Source organism: Sciurus vulgaris (genome assembly GCF_902686455.1).
Source record: "Sciurus vulgaris genome assembly, chromosome: 4".
NCBI lineage: Eukaryota > Metazoa > Chordata > Mammalia > Rodentia > Sciuridae > Sciurus > Sciurus vulgaris.
In genome coordinates, this window is record NC_136464.1 from 164,923,497 (window position 1) to 164,945,400 (window position 21,904).

At 31.8% G+C, this 21,904-nt stretch overlaps 1 protein-coding gene across 4 annotated transcripts in view; it reads right to left on the reverse strand.

Annotated features, from left to right (window-relative positions):
• The window catches only part of LOC306660144 (uncharacterized protein), a 249,901-nt gene that overhangs the window by 120,391 nt on the left and 107,606 nt on the right, over positions 1–21,904 (reverse strand). For all 4 annotated transcript variants that reach the window (XR_013763562.1, XR_013763563.1, XR_013763564.1 and 1 more), the window contains exon 3: positions 20,613–20,692. The gene's annotated coding sequence lies outside the window, so the exon portion shown is untranslated. The remainder of the gene's footprint in view (positions 1–20,612; positions 20,693–21,904) is intronic.

The following is a 21,904-nucleotide window of genomic DNA, read 5'->3' on the forward strand; positions in this document are numbered from 1 at the left end:
AATATGGTGCTGACCAATAAGAGGAGAAATGGATTCTGAGATGAAACTGGTCCTGAGGGTTTAGGGGAGTGGGGAGGTGGTTTTGCAAGCAGCACCAGACTGGAGGGCTCCTTTGTATTCTTGTTGGTAGAGGGACAGAGGGTGGAGAACATGGATCTCTCGGGTACCCAGAGCAGTCTCAGAGCACATAAAGATGTGTAGCTTTCTCAGTAAATGTGAGTGTGAAGAGCTTAGCATTTTTTTTTTAAGAAAATAAGTGTTCTTCCTATGTTCTCATCAATTCTTGATGTGAAGTGAGTCACTCCATGGCTTGTATATCTGGTAAAAATGTCTGAATGAATAAAGTAACTCTCAAAAAAGCATTTAGGCACATCTCAGATGGCACAGTGAAGAAAACTCTTAACGGCGTTATATGGGTCTCATCTAAGCACACATTCAGATCTGAGCAGACAGCTCTAACCCACCATGATGGTGAGATTTCAGGTCATGAAGCCTCATGGAACTGATACCAGGGAACCATGTAACCAAATCCACAGTGGAAGGCAGGAGTCACAGAATTGTCTTGCAGAGTTGTTGTTATCATTTGTTTGTTTAATTACCAATAATTCATTTTTATGCACACTTGAAGACATGAAAAGAAAACAATATCTGCTAATTCACATGTCCTAATAGTGAATCTTTTTCAACTCTCTTTTCAATAAGGTAATAATGTAATAAAGATATTTATTCTACATTTACATCTGTACTTCAACATTACAAGGTTATTTTGAAAGAACAAAATAAAATCCAACAAATATTTCAAAAAACTTTCAAAAATATTTAAAGCATTGGAATTACAAATATAATTTTTGTAAATATTTTATGATAAGGAGTTTCTCACAAGTGTTTTAGTACAACATTTAAGGTTTCGTGTTACTGCTACAAAATTAATTCCAAGTCAAAAATCTATCCTATTGAAAGGTGAAATCCAATTATTGACAATGTGCAATGTTCATATTTAAATTGAACATATTTTTGAATGTAAATAAAATATCAAGTCTAAAAGTAAAATATAAATAAGACACAAAATAGGAGGAAAAAGAATGTGTATATGCTATAGACTATTGTAACAGGAATTCAAACTATGTAATGTGTGCAATGTTCTCCAAGTAGAATTTAGTGGGTCCTTGAACTTTCTGTTTTGTTCTGATACTGGGGATTGAACCCATGGTGCTTTACCACTGAGCTACATTCCCAGACCTTTTGGTTTCTAATTTTGAGACAGGGTCTAGCTAAATTGTGGAGTCTTGCCTTAAACTTCTGATCCTCTTGCTTTGGTCTCCCAAGTGTGTGCCACTGCACCCATGGTTTCTTGAACTTTGATGAGAAAAACAGTACATATATTTTCTTTAACATTTAGTGGAAATCATACTTGTCCAATACAGGCACAGAACAGAGGAGGATTATTACTACCTGTCTCAAAATTGTATTCACACATATTTTCATATATTGCAGTGTTTACAGTTGCCCTTGGTCATGATTTCACTTGCTATTTCTTTGCAATTGTGATCATTATCAGCCCACTTAATCATTCTTTTTAATTAATCTATTAGCCACAATGAGAGATCATCTCACTCCAGTTAGACGAATTATTATCAAGACAAAAAAACAACAAATGCTGATGAGAATGTAAAAAAGGAAATTCTCATACACAGTTAATGGGAATACAACCAGTATAAAGAGTATGGAGGTTCCTCGAGAATCTAAAAATAGATCCTGCTCTCCCAGGTCTGGGTATTCTTCCAAGGAAACATTATTAGTACATCAAAGAAATCTGACTGCCCATCTGTGTTAAAGCACTATTCACAATAGCTAGGACATGGAATCAACCGGGATGCCTTGCAACAGATGAATGGGTAAAGAAAATGTGTTATGTGTTCACAATGGAATGATTCTTTCAGTCATAAAGAATGATATCATTTGCTACACAATGGATGAAACTAGAGGACATTAAGGGTTATGTCAGAATTAGAAACACAAATACTACTTGCTCTCTCCCATATGTGCATATTAAACAAATGTAGTTTGAATTGTATCATAGTTATTACTAGAGACTGAGAAGTGAGTGTTCGGCAGTGGGATATCGTATAACAGGTACCAAGAGATAATATAAATGAGCCCTAGGGTTCTACCAAACCGTGAAGGGAATACAATTTACAATAAGCTTTCATGTATTTGATGAATAACTAAGAGAAAGGAGCCCAAAGTTTACAAATACAAAGTAATGTTAAGTAAATGGAAACTTTACCCCAATTTGATCGCACGAATTGTATACATGCATTAAAATATCACAATGTACTCCATAAATATGTAAAATTATTAGGTATGAATAAAAAATTTGAAAGAATTTTAAAAGATGGAAATGTAAACAACCTTGATTTAAGGATTACCCACAGTAGGTAGGCATTGAATTATGACACAGTAAGTAGCACATAATTCTGTGCAATTAAAGTAATAATTTTAAAACATGATGAAGCACATGTATCACTCAACTGCAAATGTGATTGCCTCACATTTGATTACTATATTTCAATGTATCCCCTCTTTTAATCTGCTTTCTTCTGCTCCAATCTATTTCATGTATTTAATCCAAAGTACTTTATGCAATTAATTTTTCATTCTAAGAAAGAATTTGAAAGATTGTCAAGATATCCAAAATTCTAAAACCATTACATAATTGTCTTTGCCATGCCTATTTTGGAACAACATAGAAAACCCCCAACACATTTCTCAAAATTTCCCTTTTCTTTTAGAATACACAGTGGAAAAACAGCCTGTATCCTAATTTCTATGAATCAGAGAAAATCAAAGTTGTAAAATTTCTACTGAGTTTCACTTTGCAGTAAAGATTCCTTCCATGTTAAAGTTTCATTATTATTCTAATTTCAAGTAATCCCAGTTCATACAATTCAGTGTTTATCAATGAAGCATCTTACTATCTATCTACCTATCTTTCTATATTTACACACACACACACACACACACACACACACACACACACACATTCAGTGCATAATAAGATATCTGTTTTTCTCTCTCTCCCTGTATATTTCTTTATAAAAAAAAAAAACTGAAATAATTTGTAATACCCAGGCAATGTACACAAACAAGGTGTCCACTAAATGATGAAAGCATAAAGAAAATGTGGTACATATATGCACTAGAACGGCCTTCAGCTATAAAAAGGTGACCACATGGAAGGATGTTTTGTTAAGTGAAGTACAACAGAACCATAAAAACCCAAATGTTGCATGCTCTCTCTCATATGAAATCCAAACCAGCTCAACTCTTAGAATTTGAAAGTAGAACAGGGCTCACCACAGGCTAAGGAGAGTAGAGGAAAGGAAAGAATAGGGAGAGGGTTATCAGTGCATGATAAGTTATAGTTAAATAGGAGTAAGAAGTTCTGGCATGTAATTGTATAGTAGGGTTACCACAGAAATAATAATGCACTGTATTTTTCTAAGGGCAAAAAATAAAAAGACTTTGAATGTTTTCACCATAAAGAAATGATAGATGTTTGAACAGAGAGATATGTTTAATCTGATTTAAGCATACTGCAAAGCACATCTGAACTGAAACACTATATGGTACTCATTAATATATGCCATTTTTATGGTTTTATGTATGAGTTTAAAAATAAATTTTGAAAAATAAGACTAGAAGAAAAATACAATCCAATATTTTCAATTCATTACCAGCAGATCACTAATCATTTACTCAAAATTATATATGTGTATAATTTTTAATTTATAGTTATTTTATAAATATATGTTAGCTTCTCCTTAAAAATATGTAATGGATTAAAAATTGTATGAATAATTCATTTATTTCAAACTACTACCAGTAGTATAATGGTGAAATTTCTGGACTTCTTTAATTTCCAATTTAAGTTTTAAATTTGCCATTTTTAAAAACATATTTATTTATTCTGTGAATTATTTTCCCTCCAAGGCACTTAATTATATGCCTTTTGTTTCCCTTGTTGATATATGTATAATTTTGTTTGCAATTCAAATTATTCAATATGTTTGATTTTGAAAACCTTGAAATCTCATTTCTCTGTTTATTTTGTTTATTTATGGTATTATGAACAGAACAAAAAAGAATATCAAGGTACATTACCTTCTCTGAAATACCATATAGAATAATATTTGTAACTGGAATATAAGATTATTAAAAATTATGCAAACCCCAAAGTAAACTCCAAAGTTTTGACTATGTTTATCTGTGTTGAGGGCAAATAATGTATGCCAAAAGATTCCTCTGAAAATAAACATTTTCAAGAAGATAATCCTTAGATTTCTATTGTAAGCAATGCTACACTGAAGCAATTAGTTTCCAATATTAAATGATATAATTGTAGCTTTAGAAGTGTAGTATAAAAGTAGAAAGAAATTCTTTCAGTATAGCATTTCATATTCAAATATACATATCAGTCATTTCTGATCAAACTGAAAATCATGAGATTACATCATATAACAAAAATTCAAGAAAAACAATATTTTTAATATCACACAATTGTATAAAGAACTCTATTATGTATTGTTATTTACCTTAATGACTTATTGGAATCTTTTTGAATTTTAGTTTATCCCAGGAAGAAGAGTACTTTTTAACTTTAATAATCTCAAAATAAAGTGGGAATGGAACAAGTTGAGAACATTGTACAAGGGTTAGGGTTTGTAGTTTATCAAAAATGCCTGTATCAAAATGTTTGAAAAGAAAAAAAAAATCACATTTCCTTAGCTTTTATGTTCTATTACAAAAAGTACCTTAAATTCTACCAAACACAGTTGATAACTCTATTTTAGCATTGTATGCAGGTGATTTCTTGGAGTTTCTGCATTCACTACAGTGATAAGTTGAAGCATCTTTACTGTTAGTCCCAACTATTGCAATACTAATTGCAAAGACCACTCTGTAATTAACTACATGCATGTGCACATGCACTCACACACAAATATGCATATGAAATACATAGAAATTTTAAGCTAATTTGTTAAAAAAATAATTAATACCTGAGTTTATTCACAATAATTTGTTATTTCATTGTAGCTTTTTAAAAATATCTTCCCACATACTATTCAAGTTTGAATTTTGAGAGATATAAATGTAAGAGCAATAGGGGTTAGCTTGAAATTTGTCAAGAACACAAAACTAAATCTCATTCCTTCTCTCTGTCTCTCTCTCTTCCAAATCTATTCCCATTGCTGTTCACAAAGAATAGTGTTTTTAAAGAATTCAGAAGGATGAATGTGACTCAGAATGACTGCATCCAATGGTGTAGCCCTGGTGCCCTATGCTACATGTAGATAAATAGTAATATTGGTATAAAGAAGAGATGCATGAAAGGGTGACCATATAAGTTCATAATATTTCTTTGTCTTGAAAATTTGAATTTTCTGGGCTGGGGATATAGCTCAGTCGGTAGAGTGCTTTGCCTTGTAAGCACAAGGCCCTGGGTTCAATCCCCAGCACCACCAAAAAAAAAAAAAAAAAAAAAAAATTGAATTTTCCTAGTCACCATGATAAATAATGATCTGGGGATAAAAATAAGGCATGCTCTTTACATTAAGAAACTCAAAACATAATAGGAATTGAACTATGTTTTCTTAAATTTTAAAATAGAAAATAAGACTTCAAATGAACAAGAAAATTGCATTTTACCATGTTAAAACATGGATATTAGAAATTTGTTAGTTATATCTAAGCTATCATTATTTCTAAAATAAAGATAAAAGCTATTAATTGAGAGAGAAAAGTTCTGAGACATTGGAAGCCCTCTCTGATCTTTTCATTACCACTGAGTTTCAGACTCATTCTTAATATATGAAACAAATCCTGTATATGTTGCCTTATTTAAGTCACTTTTATTAGTTTTTGTTATTTGCAGCAAAATGCAGTCCTGACTGATATAATCATATGAAAAGATATAGACAGGTCATATATAGAAATATATCCTGTTTAGAACAAAAAAATATGTATCTTAATAATTTTATTAACAGACAATGGATCAGTGTGATAGAATTATATCTTTTAGTAATTATTTATCTACTGTTTTTCCATGCAGAAAAGTAACTGTTAAAGAGGAGAATGCATTTATTTTGTTGATTAATCTTGTTGCTTTGTAATGAATTCTTTCGTTAAAACTCACTTTTGTCTATTTTTTTTTTCATTTATTTCCTGACTTTGTAGAGCATTTAATATCAAAGTATCATTTTTTGCAAAATGACAATATTTGGTCTGGTTAACAAATTAACACTATAATTTTTGTGTATGTGTGAAAATTAAAATTATAGGCATTCCAGTGTAGAATAACTTGTGTTATTGCTCAACTATAATGTAAAGATTGATACCTCAATGCTACAAATATAAATCAATTTTTAAATAATTGGTGAATTATGGCTAAATTTTTGTGCTAATTAAATATATTTCTTATTTTTAACAATTAGAAGTCCTTTCGTGATTTATGATGGCTAATTAAGTTGTCTGTGTTCTATTTGAGATTATTATAAAATAAACTAAAGTTTGAAACCCATTCTATAATGAATAGAAATAAATTAAAATAAAGGCTAACACCTTCTATTTTTGTGATATTTCTAATCATAAGCTATTTCTATTTACATATAACTTAATCACAACACTCCTTAGCCATTTTGACAAATGTTAACAAAATTATATTAAGCTTCTGCTCAGGACATTTATCAAATCTTTAAGAACATCTTGATAATGAATTCAAACAAGTTATTTCTGGCAAGTGTTCAACATTTTTCTTGAATTAGATAAGAAAAGAGACTTTAACACAGTACAATAATTTCTTCAATGATGAAGAACTTAAAAATTAATCTTACAAAATTCAATTTACTATGCATTTTCACATGAACTTTGTATGATTCCTTACATGTATTTCACATTCTACATAACAGTACTGATGATAGTATATTAAAATTTAAATATCATAACAATGATATCACAAAGTTGTGCTGGTATTAAATAATACTTATAAAAGTTACTTTGTAATTACAAGATCATGAATATTATTGGATATATTCAATACTCTCTGAAAATCTTTTAAAGAATTTGATAAAATACATATTCAGATATTCTTGTTTTTACAACCAACATTTTAAGTTAAGTACACATGTTGTTTGAGTCCATTGTTAGCAAGTCACCAAATCATTTAAGCCAATATGAAAGAAGCACACTTTCTTAGAATGAGTGAGAAGTATATAACAAAGAACACTAATATCACTCAATTATTTAATTTGAATCACTAGCAATAAAAAGAGATCCAGTATTTCAACAATTATATCCATTTATTCTTTTCACTTTATTAGTTATTCAGAGAAAAAATCGGTAATGTTTGTGACTATTCTAAAACTGAAGTACATCAAATTACATACCTGAGATTATTTGGATGACTCTATTTAAATGATGAGCTGATTATAGATATAGATATAAAGATATATAGATGGGGTAACTAAATAAATGAATGTGTCTGGTGTGATAAAAATTTTTCAGTGACCTTGCCACTTTTCAGTTTCTGCTGTGGTTTGGATATGAGGAATACTCCAAAAGCTCATGTGTGACTCAGTGCAGTGATTGGGTTATAACAGTCCTAACTTAATCAGTGGGTTAATCCACTGATATGGTTTAAGTGAGTGGTGACTATAGGCAGTTAGGGTGTGGCTGGAGGAGGTGGGTCATTGAGGGCATACTTTTGGGGTATATATTTTGTCCATGGTAAAGGGACTCTATCTCTCTGCTTCCTGGTACTATGTCCCCAGAAGCCTTCCTCTGCCACACCCTTCCACCATGTTGTGCCTTACCCTGAGCCCTGAAAAATGGAGTAGACCATCTCTGAACTGAGACCTCTGAAACCACAAGCACCAAATTAATGCTTCCTCCTGTAAAACTGTTCTTATGAGGTCTTTTTCTCACAATAGCAAAAAAGCTGACTAAAATAGTTTCATGATCATAAGTATCAAAAATATCATCTTCAGTTTATACGTGATAGTGTCAAGAAGTAGAGAATTGTGATTAATTGTATTACTGATCATAAAATACATTTTTTCATCTAGTAGATCACTAGAACAAACATAGAGCCAACTGAAACTAAACTCAGATTCACTTGCTGGAAACAAGTGTAGCCAGTCCCAGCAAAGGTCAGTTGATCCAAACATGCACACAGTGGGGCCTCAGCCAATGTCCATAGCAACTCTGAAAATATAGATACTTATTGTTTGAACAATTCAGTTTCAAATGAGATGTTTTGTAGTATTATTTTAAGAAGAGTGAGAAATACAGAAATCGATATTCAGATATAAGATGTTGATTATCGTCAAAGATAAAGAACCCCATTTAGGAGGCTAAAAAAATAACAGTATATAATACACAAAGATGCAACTTTTGATAAAAATGGTCATTTCACGAACTGGTAAGATTTTACAAATTTATCTAATAAACTTCTGGTTTTTTTTTTTTTAATCAAACAAGTTTACAGGCAGAATTTTAATACTGTGAGGTACACTGGATAAGTCGCATCAAGTACAGAAACAGCCAAACAATGAGCTCAGAAAAGAACTAGCACATTTCCAAGCACAATGAAATAGCAGAGAAAATGTTAAGAATCTTAAGAATCTAAACTGATCGTAAAATTGCTTCTAAGTAAATCCAAGGTGTAACCATTAAAAAGCATCCTTTAGAAGAAGAGCAAATCCAACATGCTGCCACCAGACATGTCGTTCTGACAAAGATAAAATCAGAGACTTGTAAGAAGATTCAGTGCTTCAGGTAGGCAAACTACGTTCAGACTGTATATTATCCAAAGAACCTATAGTCAGGACTGGAAGAAGGGAAGGATGGAGGGAAAGAGAGAGGAAGAAGAAAGTCAAAGAGAACGTGCCATCTCCAAGTGTGTGGGTGTGCCCCTTGAAGCGTGGAAGTGACAGAAATCATACTTTTAAAAAAAGTGTAATTTAGACAGCTAATGACAGCACTCACAACCTGAATTAAAAGGAACTGAGACTATTTGAGATGGAAAAGCAAGATGCATGGATCGTCAATAGCATAATGATAGTAATTGGGCTGTAAAATTTCTCCATGACTAGCACACCATCTGAGGTCAAGAAAGAGGGAATTGGAGACATTTGTCCAGTGATATGTCTGAGTAGCTACAAACCAGATTCTTTTCACTTTCAAATATTGCAGTTCCAAACTTTGTTCCACTCATCTCTTTTATACCACTGTATTTTTACCAACTTTTTAGCTTATAGGACCATGAAGAGTCAAATTCGTACATAACATAACACCAGGTCTTGGAATTCCAGCCTGTAGCTATAAACTTGCCTGAGCAAGTAAGGATGTGTGCATTTTGTATGCAGGAGGAAAAGTGTATATTTGTGAACAAGAGGTTGGACTGTAATAGAGTGAGTGACTCTTCAGTAAATAGTCACTTCGTTCCTACTTCAGGAATAATTTATTTTCCTGAAAGTGTGATTTTCCACTTAAGCAGGTAATTCTAATTGTCTAATGAAATACGTGTTGAAGTGACATGAGCAGAGATCTTAAATGAAGTTTGCAGTTTCCTTTGCTGTCTTGTGCTCCAGTGGACTGCTATAAAAAGCGCATGTTCTGTGTATCTTTCGCCCCTTAATCCTGAACACACTTGAAAAAGGCCTGAACCCATATCCCAATGTCAGGTAACCAGAGCCAAGCTCAGCCAAGTCTACCTAAATCACAGTCTGAAGCAGAACTCCACCAAGAGGACCACACACATTAAGAAAGAATAATAAATATTTTCAATACAAACCACTGGGGCTCTGGTGGTTTGTTACACAGGATTACTATGTCAATATATGACTTGACATTACAATTTATTTTTCCTCCACAATGTGTGATTTATTTAATGGAAAAACAAGTGCAAAACCTGAGAACCCCTGGATTAAATTCTTTATTGCTTGTTATGCCTTTTTATCTTTAATTAGGAATAAACCGACTCATTTTCACAGGCATAACATTTCCTTTAAAGAATATATTATGATGCAAAATGTATTACTATTGTTATTTCAGTGGACCAGTTTGTTTATTATTCAAAATAATTTTTATTGATTTCATCTAAAGAAGATACAGCATCGTTATGCTTATGTAACAATCAATAGCTTAGATTAATGGGAAATGATAAAATTATATTAGAATATGAACTTAACTGATTTATGATACAGAAGGGTAGATATCACCATGTAACAGACCATTAAAACAGATGGAGACTGTGATACAATTATTTTTAGAATTGGTTTACAGTGTTCATTTTTGGAAATATTAAATACTGTTATGACTTCCATCTGTAAAAAAGTAGAAATTATCTGTTTTATTATTTCAGAAATAAGTAATAATTCATTTCATTCAAATAGTCCATTCACACCACATTATATCCTATCAAAATTTTTTATTTATGGCTTTTAGGACACATATCTCAAATGTCTTACCATCACATCTCAAGTGTAGAAGTTCTCTTCTTGAATGATAAGTTGAAATGTCCCATTATGTGGCGGTACTGAATTGGAACTGATCACTTTAATTATAATTGACAGAAGAACTTGAGTAGAATCTTCAAGGGGGATACATTGTCTGTAGGTTAACTATAATGGCATACGCAAAAACAAATGTAAGGCTTAAAAGGCATTATATATCCATATCACCCCTCACATCCACTATACTTTTTAAAATATGAAACAATGATACTTTCTCATTTTTATGTGCAATGTGATCACAAGTATCTTCTAAAACATTACTATTTTTGCTGATCTGAAGCCTACACTACCAGAAAAAAGTATGTTCCTACATTGCAAACTCAGTGTAAAATCTGTAGTCTTCCACGTGTACCCGTATCTGTAACCTTAAGTCACTGTAAGAGACAGGTTGTGAGAAACACAAAGGCAGAGGCAGCGACTGGTAGAGTTGGACTGTAGATCCAGGAGAATTAAATAATGTTTCACAGCTAGAGTTTGGAGGAACCAAAGATCTATACAAAACTGTATCAATTTATTGATATGGGGAAACTATGTACTTCTTTTATGAGGAAAAATATCATCAGATAGATACATTGGAGAAATAAATATTTCTTGTGACAAAATGAATGTTATACTCATGGATTTAAAAACTGAAGGCAAAAGGCCTGTATAGGAATCCACGTGCAAGAGCAATTGAAGTCATCTTAGTGCAAACGGCAATGCAAATGAGAAACAAAGTAAATAATACTATTTGAACTAGTGTATTTGGTGTATCAATTAGAAGAGAGGAGCAGAAAAGACTATGATGAAATTGGGATTTTTTTAGGTGACTTCATTCACAGAAACTTGAAGGGAGTTTGGGATGTGAATACAAAAGAATGTTGCCAAGCACATACTCATTTGCATATTTCTCAAATATCTCTACACATTAATTCTCTTGCCAAAAATTATGTACCATTTTAAAAGTATCTCACTAATTATTTTTCATATCAGTATTCAATTAAGCCAAGTATTCTTTAAATGTGAATTTAATCATATCAGAATATATTGTATCTCACAAAATTAAATATTTACATACTGATTATCTCAAATAATATTTTAAATTACTATAGCTAAAATCTTCACAATTTTGATTTCTAATCTTCAGTTATATATTTCTCCACAGTAAATTGTTAAATTGTAAAATAACTTTTCTTTGGTTGAAAATTATGAGTTTTAAATAAGGTTAATATTAATTATATTACTATTGAATTAACTTGATATCCTGGCACTAAATCAATTTCAAGGACTAATACATGTATGAATGGAGTGATGGTTAAGACATGTAATAATATCTTCCCCATATTTGGCTGTGTGTGTGTGCGTGTGTGTGTGTGTGTGTATTAGGGATTTAACACAGGAGTGCTTAACCACTGAGCAACATATCCAGGCCTTTTTATTTTTTATTTTGAGATTGGGTCTCACTAAATTCCTTAGGGTCCCGATAAGTTGCTGAGGCTGCTCTCTAACTTGCAAACCTCCTGCCTCAGCCTCCAGAGTTGCTGGGATTGCAGGCGTGCACCACCGTGCCCAACACCCTTTATAGCTTTGTCAAGGCCCATCTCACCTCTGGCTGAAGACATGCACTAAATAATAAATAATAAAATCCATGGACTTGGGGTTTTTTTGGTTTGTTTTGTTTTATTTAAAGAGAAATATAATTATAGTGACGGGTTTATAAATCTAAATGCTAATATATTTTACTTCTCAGCAATCACAAAAAGAATCCTTGTAAATGAAATCACACCTTTCCAATTGAAAGAGAAATATTTCATTTTTAGAGGCTATGAGACACCTAACCTATAACAAAAAAGAAAAAAAAGAAAGTTAATTTGATGGCCTTTGGGAACACAGTAACTGTGGCACTGGATAAAGTGATATCTCAAGCAATAACAATTCTACTTCTTGAATAGAGTTGGCAAATGGCTATATCCACTTTGAGAAAAGTCATGGGTATGTCCATTTATAAGGTGGACATTTTTGTGTTTTTATGTTATACTGCAATGAAAAGATTGCTTTAACATCCATTTAAGGACATTGGGTCATTGGCAAAGCCTGAAGACCACAGTCACAATGACAAAACAGTAGTGAGCACATGGACCGTGCTGCTCTGGGAAGACAGCGTGACCTTGATTCATTCAACTCTCAAGGCATTTCTATGAGGAAGTGTCCGTTATTATTCAGATGCACAGTTTCCATAACTGGCTTGAAATCAAAGACCAAGTAAGTGCAGTTTTGAAACCAAACTTCCTACTCTCACCACTGGGCTGTGCTCTCCTTCACTGATGATAAGACATTCTTTGGTGGATAAACCTTCATGTCCTGCAGTTCATAGTGACCTACTGAAGTCCATTACAGCAATAATTCTAAGCTATTATCATATAGAAATATTAAATATAAAATATTTGGTCTCATACATATTGATTTCAAGCAGACTTCCTATCTTTGGTTGATACATTCATCTTTGAGATGAATTATCATTTGGTTATTTTAGTTTATGATTTTTTCCTTTTCTTTCTTTTTCATTTTTAATTTGGACTAATTAATTATATATGACAGTAGAATATACTTTGACATATCATACATAAATGGAGTATAATTTCTTCGTGTTGTACAATGATGTAGAATCACACCAGTCATATAATCATGTATATACTTAAAGTAATAATGTCAGATTCACCCTATTACCCTTCCTACACCCTTGTCCCCTCCCCTCCCTTCAATCCCCTCTCCCTAATCCAAAGGAACTCTATTCTTCCCTAGCCGCCCCTGCTTTATTGTGAATTAACATCCACATATCAGAGAAAACATTTGGCCTTTGTATTTTGGGGATTGGTTTATTTTGTTTAGAATGATAGTCTCCAGCTTCATCCACTTACTGGCAAACGCCATGATTTTATTTTTCTTTAAGGCTGAATAATATTCCATTGTGTATATATACCACAACAGGGCTGTGCTCTCCTTTTTGTCTGTTTTTGTGTTGAAGGACACCTAGGTTGGTTCCATAGTTTAGCTATTGTGAGTTGAGCTGCTATAAACATTGATGTGCACCTCACATAGAGCATTAATCTCCAAAAAATGAAAAGAACTAAAAAATCTTAATACCAAAAACACAAATAATCCAATCAATAAATGGGATAAGGAAGTGAACAGTCACTTCACAGAATAAATACAATCAATACAAATATATTTTAAAAAATTCAACATTTCTAGCAATAGAGAAGTGCAAATCACAACTAAGATTTCATTTCACCCCAGTCAGAATGGCAATTATCAAGAATACAAGCAACAATAAATGTTGGTGAGGATGTGGGGGAAAAGGTACATTCATACATTGCTGGTGGGACTGCAAATTAGTACAACCATTATGAAAAGCAGTATGGAGATTCCTCAGAGAACTTGGAATGGAACCACCATTCGATCCAACTAATACACAAAGGACTTAAAATCAGCATACTACAGTGATGCAGTCACATAAATGTTTACAGCTTATGAATTTTAATCATATTTCAGCAATTCTTTCTGGGATTACTCCCTCTTTTTGTTGACTAAATTCCAAAATAGTTCATTAATTGGTTATGCCTATACTGCTACTATTTATTACTTGCCCGAATAAAGAAATATATATCCAACATCTCTTCCTTTCAAATTATATTCATTTCCAGAAAAGTTATACACAACTTTTCCTCCTTGCTGATCTTTCACAACACACACTTAAGTCAGTTATAACTCAAAAATCTACTAATATTTAGACTGTCCCAAACAAATAGGATCCATGAATGGCTCTATCTCATTATCAAAATCTCAGCTCAAAATATTATTTCAAGGAAAGAGTGACTTTCTCCAGACACACATACTTTTCATCATATTAACATGTCAATTGTCCTTTTATCAATTATCAGTTTCTGAAAATTTTAAACTATAGATACATTAACCAGTTTGTTTTCTTCCCAGTCTCCCCCAATCAAGAGCTAAATGTGGAGAGGACAGAATTGAATCCCTCTCTACTTTAGTCCCTCATGATTTCAGCAGCCTCTGGATCAGTGCCTAGAACACTGTAGAATACTGTAGGTTCTCAACTGAAGCCATTCTGGTATCAGTTCCTATACTTTTATGCATATCTAATACACATCTCCAAAAACGATGGGACTGCAATATCTAATGATATCAAGAAATTGGTTGATATAATTAATTAATTCTTGCAGGAAAAACAGCTGTCATTCCTTCTGAGAAACTAAACATGGTATACAACATTCCTCCACAAGGCAGGAATCATCTCCCAGAGTGGAAGCTTCAAGACAGCATTTGGGAATTCACATGTTGAGATTCTTGATTCAGGCAATACCTTCCCATACATTTTTGACTTGTTTTTATTTTGAGCATCAAGAAACTGTATTTTAAAAGTATTAAATCAACAAGATGTTGTAGGACTAAAAATAAAGTTCTAGAGAATGAAACAGTGAACTGAGGAATGGTTCAATCCCTTTATAAATGCAGCTTTATTAATAATTATTATTTAAATATCTTCTATAATTAATATTGCAATTAGATGGCAAACCATATGTTAGGATTAATTTGAAAAAAGTCTTTCCTTAGACATACTTTACAAATTACGTCAAACAATAAAGTAATTATAAGAGCAAATCCAATACTCATTTTCAAATTTTTCACCAAGAAATAAATTTCTATAGAGAGAGTAATAAGAACAATTATTAAAAAGTTTCCAGGTTATTAAAGATTCACTATTTAGAAATAATACTTTTAAGGTGAAGAAGAAAAGTGTGCTGCCTGCTTTTTTACATTCTACCGCATATTAAATATTTCAGAGGAGGAAATGATTTGAGAAATTTCATTTACGATAAACTGCAAATGGTCAAAGTCATTGATAATTAAGTGCTGTTCTTACTTATGATGTGTTTAATTGTACAGATCTAGAAATACATGGATTTGTGTAACTCATACTAACATCTTGAGAGTGAGCATGGGATAGTGAGCATAGAACAAAATTCATGGCATATACAATAGCTAAGGGCTAAAGTCTGGCTACAATGTTTACTAATATATGAACTTGGGCAAGATCTTACTCCCCAGTTTACTATTGTGTAATGTGGAAGTAATTATGTTTTCTGTGTCATAGAGTTAGTATGAAGATTAAATGAGTTATACATTTAAGAAAGACCCTACAACTGATTGCAGTAGTCATGGTTGTAGTGAAATGTCATAATTAGCACTGCCATTTGCCTGGGAAGGTTCTATGCACTGTATATACAGCACACACTGCAACAAAATGTGGGTTCTTAGAGTTTTGTGTTGTGGTACTGAAACATTAAGAATAAATTATACTGCAGATGAAAACAAACTCTAAGGAGCAAAAAAATCAAGGAATGCAGGGAACAGAGAATACCAACAGGAGATTACATTACAGGAACTACTCAATATTGTTGAATTAAGATGGGAATAAGATTTATTTTGGAAGTGAGATGTGGCTAAAATTAATGAGTTAATATTTGTCAAAAGCATTTTGGAAAAATAATTTGCACAACATAAAGTCTTTAATTACAGCAAATACATAATAATTAATTCAAAATTTCACTGACAGTAATTTTATACCAACACTTACAACACACGAACTTGCTTCCAATACTAGGTCTCTAATTAATACATCTAGACAAAGAGATGCAATCTGAAGCAAATAATAAATTAAAATATTTATCTTGCATTGTTGTCGAAGGATATATAAATAGCTGCTCCACAAATACCAGTTTTCTAAGGGTCACATAACAATATAGTCATAAATGTTGATTTGTTGATAGATATGTAGATCTTCATAATTACTTATTCCATGTGTTGCAAACACCTGCATGTCCCAATTGACATGCACGTGGACTTATTAATATCAAAGAAAACTTTCGACAATGAATTTCAAAACATACATCTTTAATTGTATGATCAAGCGTTTCATATATTCAGTCTTTTAATAATAAACTCTCTTAGGACGGAGATATCGGTCAGAGGAAAGTGTTTGCCTAGCTTAGGTAAAGTCTTAGGTTCAACTCCCAACACTACTAAAAATAAAAAATAAAGTATTTCGTATTTAATATAATTAATTAATATTTTCTAATAGACATGAAATATTAGAAATTAAACTTTGGTTTTCATGATTTTCCACAAAATAACAAATATTGTATCTAGAACTTTTCTATAAAATATGAATAATTAAATAGTAAATGTTTGTCTTATGACCAAAACTGCATTTTTGTTATCTCTAGGTCTCTGTGTTTAATTACATTTATTTTCTTAATTCTTTTAATGTCATGCATATTCTGAGTTGTCTGATTTTAATCCAAATGTGAAGGTTAAATTTGATTTTATGATATGCAAATATGTTTTCAATATCATCATCAGTATATGTTTACAGATGATGGGGAGGAATTTTTACATAGGGCTATTGAGATCATGAATAAACTATTTTTTTGTTGACCATTATCAATATTTCTATCTTTACAGCACTACACATTAACTACAATATGATAGATAAATCTGCAATCTTCATTAGTGTTTTTGCTAAATTGCTACATGAACTAACAGCTTAAGAAGTTGTATAGTTCACACATGAACTAATAAATTGATTAATAATTTATATTATTTTGTGAAAGAAGTGATAAAGGATGTACAAAGATAAAGTGATGAAAAACAATTTACCATCTGCTAGGAAGTGTTCTACTTATACTTTTGCTCAAAGTAATAAAATAATGAGTCTACTATACTCCTATATTATTGAGTAGAAATAACCCAATAACATGAAAATAAAATTGTACAATTCTAATAGGACACTCAAAATAGACATAAAAGCATAAAATATTCAAGAAAAACCAATTATCATCTTATTCCATTATGGACTATTAGGTCTCTAGAGTTCCATTAGATATGCACTTATTTTACTTGCTAATTTTATTTTTGAGCTTCTACAATCTCATTTTGAACTTCAAAATCACATTAGACAGACATCTTAGAATACTTTATTTTTTCCCCAGTGGCTAGAATTTGGAAGACTAAGAAGAACCCAAAAGAGAAAACTAATTTTACCACATCCCATTTTCATAACATTCCTGAATATTTGTGAACTTCATAATGCTATTAGAACCACAAACTCATGTTTAGTCTTTGCCAAAATTTTTGCTGTTCTTCTACCAGTGTCACTCATCATCTTGTGCATAGATATCTCAGTATCGCTCATAGTTTTATTTTTGTTATATTTATTTCAGTTTAGACTACCCTGCATTTTGCTTATTATCATAACATGTTCCTTGTTCAGTTAATATTTCCTATTTTACATTAAGTTACATATATATTATTGCTCAGGTTTTCATTCCTTCTAAATTTGTAACTGTGTGATTCTATAATTTTTTATTCTTTATCAACTAAAATTTTCTCCAAAGTGTTATTTTTCTTTACTGAACCACACCTTTAATAACTTTTTCTATTCTTATACATTATTAACTCTCTTTAAAATGTTATTTTTGATTCATCTGAAGAACCTTCTGATCCCCCTTCTGTTCATATTTTCCATTTAGATTTTGACTTGTCTTAAACAAAATTTTCTATTCCATAACAAAATACTAGAGGAGTATGAACTTAAATAAATATATACATGTAGATATGGAATATAATATCTGTTATGAAATTCACAAAAACTAAGTGAAACCATTAAAGATATTACAATTAAGTTGCACTCATTAAAATCCACCAAGTTCCACTTGTCTTTTTAGCTGCAGTTTATGATGCTTTTTTACTGCTTTTAATCTTTTATGTAATCATTTATTTATCAATTATTTACTCATTAAAATTATTCACTCATTTATTTACTAAAAATCACTAAGCCTTATTATGTCATTTTACTTGCTAGAATCTGATATATAAATACAGATGTATAGATCTATACAGATAAAGTTCTACATAGAAATATAAATTTTGACCCATAAGTTGGGATAATATTCCATAATGCAATATCTATTTATTGAAATACACAGGACACTTTAGGTTCTGTTGTTTTTTACCCTGTGATGTGAAATACACCATTAACACACCAAGACACTTGGACTCTGTAGTTCTGAATCTGAAGATACTATGAGGAAACCATTCATGCAGAAAAACATGTCATTTCTGGGTTCCAGGATTAAAGCAAGGTAAGGAGAGTGGCCATATATTGGGTTAGTCTGGCCTGGGTACCAGGGCCTGAGTGCAACTGAGGACAGACAAAAAAATGGAGAAAAGTCTGGTGACAGTGAGAGGCCTCGTGCAGGTTTAGGAAGGAGTCTACCCAGAGGGCCAGTTAGACACGACATGTGGGAGTCTGAGCAGGGGAAAGGTAGTGCCATGTAAGAGGTCTTTTCTATCAGAGTTCCTGTAAGGAGTGTGATACATGCAGAGGCAGCCTAGTGTGCAGTAGCCTGTCAGAGCAAGAAAGAGGTGAGAAGAGCTTTGAGTTTGGTGATGGATATTGGATGTGGGATGATGGAGTCCAACTGCGATGAGGAGGGTCACCATGTGAGGAGGAAATCCATCGCGGATATTAGAGAAGTGAAAAATGGAACAGAACAGAGAACTAGAAATTTGACATATGTGAACATAATATAAGGAAGAATGGGCATGAGTTCAATGGGAAAAAATGGATCATTATTAAATAGTTTGAGAGAAACAAGATTTCCCTATCAAAATAAAATGAAATTGGATTTTATCACATACCCTACACAAATTAAAGAAATTTGAGTAAAATAACACAGGTTAGTTAACACAATTGGTGAAAATGATTTGATAAATAACAGGTATTATCACACAGAATTTGGAGTATCATTTAGAATATAAATTAATGAATAGTATAAATTATCTTTTAGATTTTGCTGGTTCTATGTAGGGAACGGATTTTTTAATAAAACTAAAAATGAGTTGCCTTAAGAGAAAGAAGTAATAGAACTTTATTAAACTTAAGACGTTTGCTATTAAAAACACATAAAATATATGAGAGAAAAAAAGGAAAGGTACAAACTGGGAAACTATTTTAGCAGAGTTATTTTCTAAAGGATTGTAATGTAATATATATAAGGAAACCTTGTGAAAGTATAAACAAAAAGAGAAACAGTATAAACATAAGCCAACCTTACCAAACATTTTTACAGAAAACGCAAATGTGCTGTGTATGTAGAAAAAAATGTGAAATTTAAAATTAAGGACATGTTGATTAAATGATACTATTCCATACTCTACAGATAGAAAAAAGTTAAAATGTGCAACATCAAGTGATCCCAATGCTATGATGAAAAAAATCCTGTCGTGTATCGCAGCACAGATCCACATTGTTGGTAAAATCACCCTCATATACCGTTTCATTTTAGCCAATTTGAATCTAGAAGTCCCCGCCCTAGGCAATGCCCCCAAAACACATTTATACCCAGAAGACATGTATAATAGTGCTAGTAGAATAATAGTGGAGTAAGTTAAGCATTGAATATATCCACAGAACAAATTTTATAAATTTTGTTTCATATTCATGTGATTCATAACTATGCATCAAAAATCCAATCATTATAGACACAGTTTTCAAAAATGAATAATTCTCTACCTTATGATATTGAGCACAAGAAACATATTTCCATATGGATATAGTATATATTATATATATATATAATAGCATTCATATGAGCCATAAGATATAGTAAAATTAATATTATGGTTAGGTATGTATGTGTAGAAAGGAAAATCAAAACATATTAAACATTAAATTCAAGAGTTTTTGACTGTGGTAAGGAGAAAGTGAAGCACTGGTCTTGTTGAGGAGAAGATATCTACATTTTTCTAGATATTTTTAATGGGTAGTGGGTTCATTATTTTTACTGACGTATATTCTACACGTACAATATTTTGTTGACTATTTTGTTTACTGATTTAACTATTCTAGCTTTTTTGTTGTGGCAAATATCAGAAAAGAACAACTGAGAGAAGGCAAGTTTTATTTTGGCTGACCGTTTCAGATTTTAGTCCTTGGTGCGCAGGTTCCTATTAGAAAATAGTGTGGTTGAGGGCAGTTGCTCAGTTCCTGGCATCTGGGAATTAGAAAAAGAGAGGGTAAAAGAAAGATAGTAATGGGACAGGGACAAGATATGGTCCCCAAGGGCACATCATCAGGGACCTACTTCCTCCAACGATGCTCTACCTCCCTAAATTTTTACCACCTCCTAGTGGTCCACTCAGCTATCAATGGATTTAATACACTGATGAAGACAGAGTCCTCATGACCAGATATGCCTTCCCCTAAACTTCATCTTGCTTTATTGAACACCAAGCCTTCAATACATGAGATTTCAGAGGACATCCCACATTCAATCCACACAATAACATATGCAGATCAAAGAATGCTAGTAAAATTAGTAAATACACACACACATTCACATATACAAATTATGCATTTTACTTAACCATGTTTAAACAATGCATGAACAGCAAAACGTCATAAGCTCCTATAGAAATTCCTTGAACATTTTGAGTATTAGATAATATAGATTGATATTTACCCTTTTAGAAGGAATTTCACAAGCTCTAGGATTCCACACTGTCACTAGTTAAGCAAATTAAGGCTCTTGAAATACATTTTAAACTAGTTCCATAAAAGGAATGCCATTTTGGCTAAATATCACTGTATAATTTGATAAGATTAAAAAAGGCTAGTCATACTTTAAGAATAAATTAGACTAATCCAAATTTATTAAGGATAGATGATCTGTCAGTAATCGTTTTTATTTGAAATCCCATTTTGTTGCTTAGGAAACCTGGTTAATTTAGGAAGTGTGGTTAAGTAAATGATAAAGTTCATGTAATCATGTACTAGAAAACAAGAAATGGAAAAAATAACTTTCTTGACAAGTAATTAACAATGGATTATAACAAAGTTGATAAGAATAAAATAACTATTAAAAATAGGCTCTAGAAGACATATTGAGAAAGTTATCAGAGCAGAAAAAAATTTCTAATCAGTGCATAATTTAGTCATTTATACATTCATGAAACTCATGTATTTTGATAACTGATAGGCATAAAATAAAGCACAAAAACATTTCTATATGCTATTTCTACTCATTCTAAAGCAGGCAATGTGAGATTATAGGATTTTATGCATATTACATTCTAATTTTCTCCTGAAAGAACTAATAAAAATGTTATAGGTTATAGAAATTAATTTATGGATAGCTCTGAAGGCAAAAAGCTCTAAATTAACCTTGCTTGAAGGAGAACTCAATGTTCTTATTCATCAAGACTTC